Below are 14986 nucleotides of genomic sequence, written 5' to 3'. Positions count from 1 at the left end.
ATTCTGTCTCTCTCTCTCTCTGTCTCTCTCTCTCTCTCTCTCTCTCTCTCTCAAAAATAAATAAACATTAAAATTAAAAAAAAAAAAGCTGGGGTGCCTAGGTGGCTCAGTCGGTTGAGCATCCAACTCGATTTTGGGTCAGGTCATGATCCCAGGGTGGTGGGAGTGAGCCCTTTGTCAGGCTCTGAGCTAAGCGTGGAGCCTGCTTAAGATTCTTGCCTTCTGCCCCTCTCCCCACCCTCTAAAATAAAAATAAATAAAATAAAATGTCTTAAAAAAACAGATGAATCTCACAGTTCGTGAGGTTGAACCCCACGTGGAGCTCTGTGCTGACAGCGTGGAGCCTGCTTGGGATTCTCTTTCCCTCTCTCTCTGACCCTCCCCTGCTAGTGCTCTCTTTCTCTCAAAATAAATAAAAATAAGTAAATAATAATAATTTAATTTAACACTAATAAGTAATTCATTTAAATAAAATAATAAAAGAAAAAAAGATGAAATTAATTGTCTGAAAACAAAATAAATGCAGAACAAAGAAGTTTCCAAATAGGTTTTAACAAGATCAGAGAATATAATTTTGGCCCACTAGAAAATGATTTGGATTTTGTACACACATGCATGCTCATAATTTTTAATGAAAAGATTGTAAATTATTACTTCAGTTGTGAAAAGGTTTTTAGAAAATCATGAGAAAAAGACTAAAAAGATATTTTATAAAAAGTGAACAATCTTCAGTTAAGCCACCAATTGCCCATAGAATAAAATAACTTATCAAAGATAAATTCAAATTTTGAAAAAATAGCAAATTATAGCCAAGTTATGTTATGAGACACAACCCAATTAATACTTTAGGTATATTTATTTTTATTTATTTATTTTTTAAAGTTTATTTATTTAAGTAATCTCTATACCCAACATGGGACTTGAACTCACAACCCCGAGATTAAGAGTTGCATGCTCCACTGACTGAGCCAGCTGGGCGCCCTGAGTCTATTTATTTATTTATTTATTTATTTATTTATTTTATTTATTTTTGAGAGAGACAGAGAGCGAGCAAGGGAGGGGCAGAGAGAGAGGGAGAGAGAGAATCGCAAGCAGGCTCCAGGCTGTCAGCACAGAGCCTGATGCAGGGCTTGAACCCACAAACAGTGAGACTGTGACCTGAACCAAAACCAAGAGTCAGACGCCCTTAGTTTCAATTCATTGCTTAAAAAAATAAACTGTGGCACAGATTAAAAACAATTTTTTTTTACATATGACAAAGAAGAAATTCAGTTAGATATGAAAAAAATTAGTTTCTCTCATGCCAGATGGTGCTCCAGCTATGTTCAGTAAAAGAAAAAAATCTGGATTTATTGTAATTTCAAAACAGGAGACTGATGTTTCCCTTATTGCTTCATTCCACCGTCTGACATATGTTGAAAATATTTGTGTTCGTTTTCAGAAGTAGACTCTGCAGAAAGTATCGTGGATATAGCTGTTAAAATTGTTCAGTGTATACATTCAAATGCTGTGAATCACCAGCTTATGGACAGGAATAGAAAGCAATAAATGTGATGATCTTGTCTCTCTATCTATGTTCATCCGCTGGGTCACAGAAGAGTTTTACAAAGATTTACTGTGCTGTGAATTCCAAGTGATCTGCTTCAGGGGAACCTGGGTGGCTCAGTTGGTTAAGCGTCTGACTTCAGCTCAGAGCTGATCTCACGTTTCTTGGTTTTGAGCCCCGCGTTGGGCTCCACGCTGTCAGTGCAGAGCCTGCTTGGGATTCTCTCTCAGCCCCTTCTCCACTCAGGCTTTCTCTCTCTTTCCCAAAATAAATACATAAACTTAAAAAAAAGATTTGCTTGAAAGCAAAGGAATTTTTACCAAATATTTAATAATCAAAGACCAAACATGGCAGTGTGATTTATGCTTTCTCACTGATATCACAGTATATATGAATGAGATAAATTTGAAGCTCTAAGGGGACAAAAAACTTACTTACCACCTGGCTAGAAGGCTACAAGAATTTACATTGACATGGAAGTTTCTTATAATATATATCAATGATTTATGCAATGACTTAACACATTTTATAATACAAATATGTGCAAAAGATTTTTAATTGTAATAACCAGCATTATGTAAATTATCTGCAAAACCTACATGAAAAATTTGAAGAATGTTTTGCTGGCATTGGTGAACTTACAGTTACTTTTCAATGTATGCAACACCCCCTTTATGTCCCATGTTAATACTGTGTTGACGTGAGTCTGTGAAGTCACATAACTTGGATAGACTTAACTCTGACCCTGATCTGCTTTTGCTACAAACAATAGTTCAAGTAAAGATGAATTTATTTTGTCGATGTGGAAGTGGATATTAAGGGAAAACTTTTTTTTTTTTTTTTTTTTTTTGGTACTTGATCCAGTAATTGGAAAACTTTTAAGTATGCTTGGAACAGCTTGAGTATGTGATTTGACTTTTTCAGCTGTAAATATAAATATGGATCAAGTATTTCCAATAAAAATTTAGCATCCAGATTGAGTTGTGCTGTGAGTATCAAAATACACCCTGGGTTCCAAAGACTTCTAACAACAAAACCAAAAAGGAACATATCTTAGTAACGATTTTTTAAATATTGAACACATGTTGATATGATGGATTTTTGGAAATATTGGGTGAAGTAAAATGTACCATTAAAATTGATTTCACCTGTTCCTACCTTTTTAAATGTGGTTACTAGAAGATTTTAAATTATATGTGTGGCTTGCATTACTATTCTATTTGAACAGCACTGATCTAGAATCCCTCCCTTACTAGTGCCAGATCCCCTCTGGGGGAATTACTCTCTGGGATTGAACCTGAGGGCGATTAAGGCACTGGCCTCCTCTCGAAACTCCTACTGTGGAGTCAGAAGGAGCCAGGTCCAAAGAGGTAGCCATGAACCTGGGTGATCAGATGCTTACTCCTGGAACTTCGATTCTAGAGTAAGTAGTGAAGAGACAGGATTGTCTGGAAGTGGAAATCAACATGGTGCCAGTGGCAGTGTGTGGACCAGGCCTTTTTAATTCCCCAAACTGTATTGCTGCTGCTAGGGGCATGGGATGGATGGATGTTGGAGAAACCAACACAATGTCCATTACAGAAGTAGAGCCAGAGGAAGATGCTGAATCGGGTGAAGGTGGAGTCAAGCATCAAGTCTGAAGGGTTAGGGAAGCCTCCAAATAGGCAGTAAGCAAGAAGGACGGAAGGCAGGAAGGCGGAAAGGGGCCTGAGTATGGAACGAGAGTGAATGACGGAGGCGGGTGGTAGCCGAAAGAAACCGCAGAGAAGTCAGGTAGAATGCGGATAAGGACTCCATGTCTGTCCTAATCAACAGTCTTGCTAAGAAAACCATGCCCTGAGTTATAGAGTGAATATCTGGGTTAATTCAAGAAACAAGGATTCTCTGGAACCACAGTGTCATGACAACCGTGAAGGCATTCTACTTTATAGACCGGCTTGTATGGTTCTCATCAGTGGGGCGGATTCTTAACCCGGAGAGATTGAACGGTTCAGGAGCTCAGTCCCTCTGGCTGTTATTTCAGGTTTGAGGAAGGGCCCAACTTCTACCTGGGCTCCTGCAACCGGTACCCGGTTCTGAGGGCATCTCCCTTCACTCTTGCACCTGAGTCCCTGTCCTAATGCATTGCTTGGGATGTCACTTATTCATCCCAGAGGCTGGAAATGTTCCTTGCATCTCAACTCAGCCACCACAGCCCTGCTCTGGCTTCTTCCTTCATTGGAAGCCCAGGCAGCAGTGGGCTGGACAGACTGACCCACGGCCCCCAGCGTGAGTGATACTACCTGTTCCATTCCTCGGGCAGCGGAATGTCGTGAGAGCCAGGACACCTGGCTTCTAGGCCTGGCTCTGCCACTAGTTGCATGACTTTAGGCAAATCACATCACCTCTCTGGGCCTCAGTTTTCACACCTGAGAAATGAAGGGGTTGCATTATATTAGTGATTCTCTGCTGTTCATCATTTTTCCCTCCCAAACACAGCCAGCGACGTATATTTACCTAAGACACACGCACCCATATGCAAACCTCCTGGGTGCTAACTAATCTCACCCCCTCCTTCCCCACTCAAGAAAACCTATCAGAATGCAGGAGGATGGCAAAGACAGTCTGACTGCATTTTTATTAATATTACAAATAATAATCCAAAATCTTTTGACTACAATAGAGTTACACTTTTTTTTTAAGTTTATCTATTTATTTTGAGAGAGGGAGAGAATCCCAAGCAGGCTTCATGCTGTTAGCACAGAGCCCTATGAGGGGCCTGAACCCATGAACCACGAGATCATGACCTGAGCTGAAATTAAGAGACACCCAATCAACTCAGCCACCCAGGTGCCCCCAGAGCTACACTTGATGAGGGTTTTAATTTTTTCATTTTTTAATGTTTTTTTATTTTTGAGAGAGAGAGACAGAGTGTGAGTGGGGCAAGGGCAGAGAGAGAGAGGGAGACACAGAATCCGAAGCAGGTTCCAGGCTCTGAGCTGTCAGCACAGAGCCCGACGCAGGGCTTGAACTCAGAGACTGCAAGATCATGACCTGAGCCAGAGTCTAATGCTTAACTGATTGAGTCACCCAGGTGCCCCAACACTTAAAGAGGTTTTAATTACCCATCTTCTGAATAAAAAGTGAGAGACAGGGTCTCTCTGCCCCTCCCTGCTTGCTCTCTCCCTCTCTATCTCAAAATAAATAAATAGAACTTAAAAAAAAAAGAGAGAGAGAGAGAAGGAGAGAGAGCCCAAGAAGGAAAAACTCATCACTTCATGAGGACTGAGCGTGATGTAGGAAATGTGGACCTGCCATGGCCTCCACTGGTCTGTTTGTAAACCTCCCATCCTGGGAGTTTCCCATTAAGCTGAGGTTCCCATTATACAAATAGCTTTATTTTTTTATTTTTATTTATTTATTTATTTAATTAATTAATTAATTAATTAATTAATTTATTTATTTAAAAAAATTTTTTTTAACGTTTATTTATTTTTGAGACAGAGAGGGACAGAGCATGAACAGGAGAGGGGCAGAGAGAAAGGGAGACACAGAATCTGAAGCAGGCTCCGGGCTCCAAGCTGTCAGCACAGAGCCTGACGCGGGGCTCGAACTCTTGGACCGCAAGATCATGACCTGAGTCGAAGTCGGACGCTTAACCGACCCAGCCACCCAGGCGCCCCTTAAATAGCTTTAATACAAAACCCCTAAATGCAAACCAATGACTTCCACTCAGGTCCAACTAAAGAAACAAAAATCTGTACCGAAGCTGAGAGAAAACCTGACAGCCTGGTGTCTCCAGTATGGCCTCTTCCTCAGAGATTTTTTTCAAGGGAAACTGTGGGAACTCTGCAGTCCTCACCTTCTACGCTCGCTGGCTTACTGATCTGCGTGTTGCTACAGAATTCTATGTAGTCTTTTTTTTTTTAAGTTTATTTATTTTGAGAGAGAGAGAGAGAGAGAGAGAAGCACAGAGAGAGGGAGAGAGGGAAAAAGAGAGCAAATCCCAACCAGTCTCCATAAGGCCAGTGCATGGAGCCCAACATGGGGCTTGAACCCATGAAACCGTGAGATCATGACCTGAGCCAAAAACAAGAGTCAGACGCTTAACCAACTGAGCCACCCAGGCTCCCCTCAACATAGTTTTATTTACGGGACTCACTACTCACCCTTCACAAGTGCTGGGTTTGTGCGCCAAGGCTGATGGCTGCTGAGTTAGGTGTCTCTGAGGTCTCTCACGGCACCAAGTGCCAGAAATGACCTGCCTTCAGCCCCCCACCCTCTATCCAGTGGTGCTGGGAGTATAACACCCTAGATTTCAAAGACTTATAGCAACAACGACGACGACGACGACCAAAAGGAACATATCTCATTCCTACCTGGTGCTACCCTTCCACACTCCTGCCTAGGACAAGGTTGTTCTCACAACAATCTTTCTTGCCCACATTTTACGTACCTTGCAGCTGCCCTGCCTCCGTAAGCTGCACGGGACAGAGACTGTGTCTAGCTGATTCCCTGCCCTGTTGCCATGGGCACAACAGGTACTTAGGCAAGCAGTTACAGAATACAGGAATGACGAAAAGATTGCATGCAGAACTAAGCAAACGAAATGATTTCCGTCGACCAATCTAGCCCCCCTTTAGCACATGAGTATGTGCTAGTCTTTCTCAGCTTTGATGAGAAACACTCACACAAACACTAAAAAAAACAATTGTCAACCCCACATAATTCTCTCCTAACTTTCGGAGTCAAAGAATTTAAAACACTTGTCCTCATGGTCTCTTTCCCCTTCTCCACATCCCGTTTCTCTGCGATCTGGTATCTGCAGCCTCCCCAAGAGTAAAACTGCCTCCACCGCCAAGAACCGACATGTTGCCAAATCCAGTGGACACATTTTTAGTCCTGGTTTTACTTGCTCTCCTGACTCTAAATGCTAAAAGTGTCTGAATGTCCGTTGAATGGGTTTATGATTCTCATATAAGCAGGGAGGGGGGCAGAAGTGATTTTTGTTTTAAAAACACAGGAAGGACGGTAAAAGTAGATACTGTTTCAGTTTTCGCAAGGTGATCAGTTTAAGGGGAGACTAAAGACAAAACCTTTTAGAGATTACAGAGATATATTTGTTCAACCACGCCCATATTCACACACACACACACACACACACACACACACACACACTGATCCCTCCAATGTGTGCCAGGCACTGGGGAAATAAAATAAGGCAACAGATTTCAAGGAGGGTCACTCTGGTGGTTGCACCATCTACAGTAAGGCAGCTAATTTTGAATTTAAAAAATAAGTAATGAAACTATTGACATGTCATATTCACATAGGAAACGCCCACATTACAAATGTTCGGTTTGATGAATTTTCACAAACTGAACACATGAGTGTTAAACAACACCCGGATCAAGAAACAGAACAATTCCAGAGGCACCTGAGTGGCTCAGTCGGTTCAGGGGCTCTTTTTTTTTTTTTTCAGGGGCTGACTCTTGATTTCGGCTCAGGTTGTGTCCTCACGGTTCGTGGGTTGGAGCCCTGCTTCAGGTCCTCTGCCTCCCTCTCTCTACCTCTCCCTCACTTGTGGTCTCTCAAAAATAAATGAACATTAAAAAAAAAAATTTTTTTTTTTAAAGAAACAGAACAATTTCAGAATTCCCACTGTCTTCCTCTCTGCTCCGCGGGAAATGCCGTCCTGGCTTGGAGAGGGTAGATGCATTTTGCCTGCATTGTTCTCTGTCTGGATGGAGACATACAGGAACGCACTGTCATAGTCCTTGCTTCTTTTGCCCTACACGGTATTTGCAAGATTTATGGATATTGCGGTGAGTAGCTGTACATCGTTCAATCTCACTGCTGTCAGAGTTCTCTTACAGCAATACTCTCACCTCCCCACGCGGGCCCTTCCTTCCCGTAATAATGATGGTGCCCTCTGTCTCAGGAACATTGCCCACCCCCCTTGCCTGTTTTTTTCTCCATACCTCTTATAGCCATCTAACATACTACACATTTTACTTGTTTCTTTTCTTATTTGCCCCTTGCCTAGAATGTAAGTTCCACGGCGTCAGATAAGCGTTCGACGAATCCTTTTTGAATAAATGAACCTCGGCTACTTGCGCACGGTGCCCAGCATGCTCAGGGCCTGAGGGGATGCCATGGTGCCCAGACAGAACAGATGGGGCAAGAACTGCAACAAAGTGTCATTTAGCAGGAGAGGCCAACCTGATGTGGAGCCGGCCTGGCTCTCTTACTGTGACATCTGGACCTCAAACATGAATACCGATGTGAAAATCCTACAGAAAATTCTACAGAAATGCTTGCGAATGAATTTCAAAAGTTTATTAGAATCAAAGAAGAAAAAAGGTCCAGAAATACCCATCAACTGGGAATATCCCTTGGGGTATTGGGAAATCGGACGTGAACTTCCTGGTTTTACATCCTTTTGTAGTTTGGGGATTCTTAATAATAAGATCCTTTGATTTAATAGCTAAAAATTAAAGAATCACGTAAAAAAAAAAATGAAGAACAGGGGTGCCTCAGTCGGTTAAGCATCCGACTTCAGCTCAGGTCATGATCTCATGGTTCGTGAATTCGAGCCCTGCGTTGGGCTCTGTGCTGGCAGCTCAGAGCCTGGAGCCTGCTTCGGATTCTGTGTCTCCCTCTCTCTTTCTCTGTCCTTCCCCGCCCCCCCCCCCACTCTCTGTCTTTCAAAAAAAAAAATGAATAAACATTTAAAAATGAAAAAAATTAAAGAATAACATGCCACAGCTAAGAGTAATTTATCCTTGTATTGTAAAAGCTGTTTAATATTTACAAATGGTGTTAAAGTTATCACAAAGCCCTACAAGATTTTGTAAAAATTACAAATTTAGTATAATAATAGAAGAATGTCCCACTTATAGTAGGCACCCAGATATTTCTTGAATGAATGAAAATATATTAAGATGTTATATCATGCCAAGAGGTCAAATAAGAAAAAAAAAAGACATCATTTCACTAATAAATGCCGAAGAAACATTTAAAAAGAACTCAGCATCCTTTCCTGATGAAAACCCTTGGCATGCGTTAAAGAAAAAGGTTTCCATCATACGCCTCTCTGCAAACCACTGCAATCTGGCTCTTGCTGGCACCATGCCACGGAAACTGCTTTTCCCCAAGGCGGTCAGTGCCCTACATATTGCCAAATCCAATGTACTTGGATGGGGACCAATAAATATGTAATGAATTAAAGAAGAAATGATAAAAGACTCTCAGATCCACAGTCAACATCACACTTAAAACACCAGGGTTGTCTCTTAAAAGTCGAAAACTAAACCAGGATGTAAGCTACCACTATCAGTTGACATTTTTCTGGAAAGCTCAAGTAAAAACAAGCAAAAAAAACAAAAAACAAACAAAAAAAAAACCCACCATGGAGATGGAGATGAAACAAAGTGCCGCTATTGAAAATAAGGAAATAATAATTATCTTTCTTTGCATGAAACCAAGGAGAATCATCCAAAAATGATCAGAAATAATTAAGAGAGTTCTAGAAGTTTACAAAGTAAGTACACAAAGAGCAATGGTTTCCCCCGAATGTCAGCAAAGGGAATATCTCTGAGATGATTAGTGGTGAGGCAATTGAGAAAGTAAGACATAAAGAAGGCACAGAATCCTACAAACAAGAACAACCTAGGTAAGAATACAGAATTCCAGGGGTGCCTGGGTGGCTTAGTTGGTTAAGCGTCTGACTCTTGATTTCAGCTCAGGTCATGATCTCGTAGTTCGTAAGTTCAAGCCCCGCGTTGGGCTCTCTGCTGACAGCTCAGAGCCTGGAGTCTGCTTTAGATTCTGTGTCTCCCTCTCTCTCTGCCCTCCACTGCTTGCGCGCTCTCTCTCAAAAATAGATAAACATTAACAAAAAAGTTACAGAATTCCAGCTTTACAAATGTAAAAAGAGAGTTGTATGGAGGATAGGATTTTTAAAAAATTGGCTAAATGTGAGGGGCCCCTGGGTGGCTCAGTCGGTTGAGCGTCCAACTTCGGCTCAGGTCACGATCTCACAGCTCATGGGTTCCAGCCCCACGTCAGGCTCTGTGCTGACAGCTCAGAGCCTGGAGCCTACTTCAGATTCTGTGCTTCCCTCTCTCTCTGCCCCTCACCCACTCACATTCTGTCTCTGTCTCTCTCAAAAATAAATAAACATTAAAAAAATGTTTTTAATTGGCTAAATGTGAAAAATAAATGATGCTTAGGTTGTGAATTTTCTGTTAAATTCTAAGTGAGAGGGGCAGCTGGGTAGCCCAGTCAGTAAAGCATTGGACTCTTGATTTCGGCTCAATTCATGATGTCACAGTACATGAGATCAAGCCTCGTGTCTGGCTCTGTGCTGAAAGTGTGGAGGCTCCTTGGGATTCTCTCTCTCTCCCTCTCTCTCTGCCTCTCCCTGGCTTGTGCTCTCTTTCTATCTCTCTCTCAAAATAAATAAACTTAAAAAAAAATCTAAGTGAGAGAGATGGGCTTGATATCTAGCATCAGGTACAGCTTAACTATGAGACAAGGTCAAGATCATTAAAGTAGGGGCTAAAACCATCCTCCAGTTTCCTCATTGCAGTCCCTAATCTCCAGCTGAAGTTCCAGAATTTGTAACCAGCTGACCTGAGATGGTAGTTGTGCTTCTCTTGGCAGAGAAGTAACTTGACAAATGTGGCAAAGTGTGTGAACAGGTATATAGACGATGGACAAATAAATTAAACCTGTGGTGTTAATACTTCTGTTAGGTTCAGCAGTGTTTATTTTATTTAACTTTTTTTTTTGAGAGAGAGAGACAGCATGAGCAGGGGAGGGATGGAGAAGGGGGGACAGAGAATCCAAAGTGGGTTCTGTGCTTACAGGCTGACAGCGCAGAGCCTGATGTGGGGCTCGAACTCACAAACCACGAGATTACCTGAGCTGAAGTTGGACGCTCAACCGCCTGAGCCACCCAGGTGCCCCAGGTTCAGCAGTGTTTATAGTCCTTGTGATTATCCGTGGATTCTACATAGCACGTAAGGTGCGTAACACCTTGAGAGAATTTTACATATTTAACGTGCACTGATTTTGAAATGTATTGATTGAATTATTACGCTATTCTAGCTACTGGGCACATAGTGATCAAACGACAGATGATGTCCCTGCCTTAATAGAGTATAAGCTCTAATCACAGAAGAGCACAGAAAACAAACAAACAAAACCTTCAATGATGTGATTTTTAAAAAGTAATTGACGCTGGGAACAAAAGAAACCTGGTTAAGGGACAGACATGAAAGGGGTATACTTTAGATCTGAGACTGCTCTGAGGAGGCATTTGAGCTGAGATCAAAAACGTATGAAGGAGCAAATCAGGCAGATTCAAAGCAGTCCATGCTAGGAAACAGAGAGGCAGAAATGAGCCTGGTATGTTCCAGAGTCTGCAAGGCAACCACTATGGCTGGAACCGAGCAAGTGATGGGGACTGGAGGTGGAAAGCAAAGCAGGTGCCGGGTCTGACAACCTCGGGGATGGATCTGGATTTGGTTTGTAATGTGAAGGGAAGCCATTGGAAGGTTTCCAGCATGGGTGTAGTGTGATGTGTCTTATGCTTTAAAAGCCCACGGTGGAGGGGGGGGGGGTAGGGCTGCAGCAAGGAGGGGGTACAAGCGGAAGCAAGCGGGCCAGTTGAGAGGCCCCCATTAAGGAGTCCAGGTGGAAGATGATATTGCCTTGGAAGAGAATGGTGCAGTGTTAATGGAGAGAAGTGGGTATTTGGGAGATCTGCTTTGAAAGTGGGGCCAAAGAACCAAACTACGGATCGACTGGGTGTGGGATGTGCGGCAATGGGAAATTAAAGAATTTCTAGGGTTTGGAACAGCACAGCAGGGTAGATGGTGGGAAGATACTGGGACATGTATGTTGAGGGGACATCAAGAATTCTAGCTTGGACCCGTAAAATGTGTGGTGCCTCTTCGCTACCCAAGCAGAGATGGCGAGTAGGCAGATGGATGTGGGAAACTACAAGTGTGTAGTTTGTAGACAGGATTCACAAAGACCTAGGACACCAGAAGGAAAGGATTTAAGTGGAGCAGTGCTGAGGTCTGAGGCCTGAACCCCGGGGCATTCCACTATTTAGGGCAAGTGGGGAGAGCAAGAGGAACAAAGAAAAGATCTGAGAGGGAGCAGGGGTGTCTCCCTGCTCAAAAAAAAGTGATTAATTTCGTGGAATTCTCCTGATGTGTTGAGAAACATGAGGGCAGAGACTGGGCCACTGGATTGGCAAACAAGGTCATCAGTGGCTGTCGCTTGGAAAAATTTGACTGGAGTAGGGTCAAAAGTACAACTGAAGACCTACACAACATATGTCCAAATATTTAAGCACTATCAATCGAGCAAACTGCTAAGTAAAATATGATCTTCCTACCTTGACACATAGATAGTCATCATATATTGGAAGGCGAGGTTCAAATTTAGAATCTCTGATTTCTTGAGCTTCTCCCCGAAACGAATTGATGGAGAGAGAAGCGGTCCCCCGGCCTTCTCCCCCTTTTTCTTCCCTGCCTCCAGGCTGAACATCCAAGCTCCACCTGCACGTGCTTCCCCAACCCTGCACCCCAGCAAACAGCCATCTCTCAGGTGGAGGTGTGTACCCCACATCCCTTGGAACTGGGGAACAGCACCTCAGGGACCCCGAGAACTGGTTCAGGGGACATCAACGGGGAATTCGGGGGTTCTAGGTGCCTTGGATGAGGTCTGGGAGAGGTATGGCAGAGGGTGGTCCAAGTGGGGACCTCGAAAGCATGGACCTTGGGCAGTGAGGACAGAATGGGAAAATGTGAGGTAAGGCGGTGGAGAAAGCAAGTGTAGACAGAGCTCTGAAAGAACTTTTCCTATGATGGAGTAAGAGCTGAAAGGAGAGGGGAAGCCAAAGAAAATGGTCTTAGTTGCATTTTTTAAACAAAATTTTAAATGTTTATTTTTAAGAGAGAGAGAAAGTGAGAGAGAGAGAGAGAGAGAGAGAGAGAGAGAGAGAGAGAGAGAACACGCTCAAGTGGGGGAGGGGCAGAGGGGGAAGGAGACACAGAATTCAAAGCAGGCTCCAGGCTCTGAGCTGTCAGCACAGAGCCTGACGCGGGGCTCAAACCCATGAACCCTGAGACCACAACCTGAGCCACAGTCGGACGCCCAGCCAAGTGAGCCACCCAGGCACCCCTGGGGAAATGTAATATTAGAGGGGCAGTGCTGGAGGCTTACTGGAGAATTGTGGACATAAATTTCAAGCAAACCCGGTAAACATACTTGTGCATGGTTCTTCTCTCACTGCTTTCCGTTGCCAGGTGAAGTGTCTTAAAATTTGGGGTAAGAGAATTTGATTGATATAAGATTTGTGACTTTAATTAAAAATACTTAAGAGAATTTGATTGATTTAGAATTGCAATGGAATGTGTAGAAACCTCTGGATTAGTAAATAATTTCAGACTTAATAGATGTGTAAATAGTGTTCAGTGCTTAGCAATTCTGTTTGTTACATTTATAATCCTGCTTTGTCAGACATTTGAAGCACTGAAGAGAATCAAGTTTGTAATTGTGGTTAAAAATGCCAATGATGAGGGAATGTTATTAATTAACTTTGTAAATGATGTTAAATATTTAGGAGAATTTACTATGTCAAATTTACAAGCTAATTTAGCATTGATCTAAGAACAAATAAAAATCTGTCAGTGGTTAACTTTACATAAGAGATAGCTAGACTTATAAACACAATAACATGATCTGTAGGTTGTGTGTTAAAGACTTAGGGAAAACTAGGTTTTTAAATCTGTAACTTTAACAAATCGAGCATTCGTTAAAACACAGATAACTGTAAGTATACTCTTGTTTGCAGTAAGGTCCAAATTTAGATGCAAAAAATATCGCTTTCCCTGTGAAATGCCATCTTATGCCAGTCTCCCTATTTCCTCAGCACAGGTATCCACAGCCCATGTTCTGAAATTCCACTAAAATGATAGAAAAACACAGTCCCTCATTATCTGTGGTTTTTCTCTCTACTGTTTTAGCTAACCCCGGGGTCAACCACAGCCCAGAATCAGATGACCCTCCTTCCAACTTATCATCAGAAGGTCAGTAATAGCCTAATGTTACATCACATGCCTACATTATACACCTCGCATCATCTCATCATGTGGGCATTTTATCATCTCCCATCATCTCAAGAAGGGTAGATACTGGACAATGAGATATTTTAAGAGAGACCACATTTGCATAACTTTTATTACAGTATATTGTTATAATTGTTCCATCATTTGTTATTCTTTTTTTAAATTTTTTTATTCAAAAAAAATTTTTAATGTTTATTTATTTTTGAGAGAGAGAGAGCACGGGAGGGGCAGAGAGAGGGACAGAGGATCAAAGAGGGCTCTGTGCTAACAGCAGAGAGCCTGATATGGGGCTTGAACTCACGAACTGTGAGAGCATGACCTGAGCTGAAGTTGGATGCTTAACCAACTGAGTCACCCAGGTGCCCATTTTTGTTATAATTCTTAAACTCACTGTGCCTTATTTATTTAAAAAAAATTTTGGGGGGGGGGGTGGGGGCAGAGGGACAGGGCAAGAGAGAATCCTAAGCAGGCTCCCTGCCCAGAGCAGAGCCTGACGTGGGGCTCAATCTCACAACTGTAAGGTCATCACCTGAACTGAAATCAAGACTTGAACACTTAACCGATCGAGCCCCCCAAGCACCCTTCCCTGGGCCTAATTTATAAGTTAAACTGTACCATAGGTAAGTATATGTAGGAAAAATCATAGTATATACAGGGTTTCGTACTATCCAGGGTTTCAGGCATTCACTAGGGGTGTCGGAACATACACCCGGTGGTTAAGGTGGGGCTACTGTATATATCTTCTATTTATATACACATGTAAATTTTGCATATAGATCCATAATTGCCAAAAAAGAAGAAAGAATCCAATCAGTAAATCAGAAATGGTGACGAATTCTTGTAAGACAGACTACACAAGGGTTCGAATCAATGGCAAAATCAGGGTAGAGAAACTTGACACTGAACACTCAGGAGGGAAGGCACTTCTTCCCAAGGGAGCCTGGGGGAAATCCAAGATTAGAGGAAACAAACAAGAAGAATGAAAGAGGTCCCCCAGGGTAGTCCTTGAGGTAATTAAATACAGGGCTACATTTGGTCTGGCTGGATCAGACATCCCCTTCTGGCTGGCAGCTCCAGAAGGATAAAGTTTCCGGGATAAAGACCTCAAGACTATTTTTTTTGAACAAGAGAATAAATACTTCTCCCTGGGAAGGCTCTGAATTTGAAGGTTGACCTGATTGGGGAAGCACAGCCCTTCTTAACGAGGCCTCCACAACAACAGGGGCCAAGGTTGGGGAGGAAGAGGAAAGGTTGTTCCCAAAGACTCCCCCCGACAGCCATGTGGGTAGCTCTCCAGGGTAGGACACTTCAG

General features: G+C 42.6%; 1 long non-coding RNA gene across 1 annotated transcript in view; it reads right to left on the bottom strand.

Annotated features, from left to right (window-relative positions):
- Nucleotides 1–988: 988 nt before the first annotated feature.
- Nucleotides 989–14986, bottom strand: part of LOC113594797 (uncharacterized) — a 38389-nt gene continuing 24391 nt past the window's right edge. The window contains exon 2 of the long non-coding RNA XR_008294672.1: nucleotides 989–3954. This is a non-coding gene — a long non-coding RNA (uncharacterized LOC113594797). The remainder of the gene's footprint in view (nucleotides 3955–14986) is intronic.

The sequence above is a fragment of the Acinonyx jubatus genome, chromosome E3 (genome assembly GCF_027475565.1).
Source record: "Acinonyx jubatus isolate Ajub_Pintada_27869175 chromosome E3, VMU_Ajub_asm_v1.0, whole genome shotgun sequence".
Taxonomy (NCBI): Eukaryota; Metazoa; Chordata; class Mammalia; order Carnivora; family Felidae; genus Acinonyx; species Acinonyx jubatus.
The sequence above is the reverse complement of the archived record's forward strand: the minus strand, read 5'-3'. Positions and strand labels throughout refer to the sequence as shown.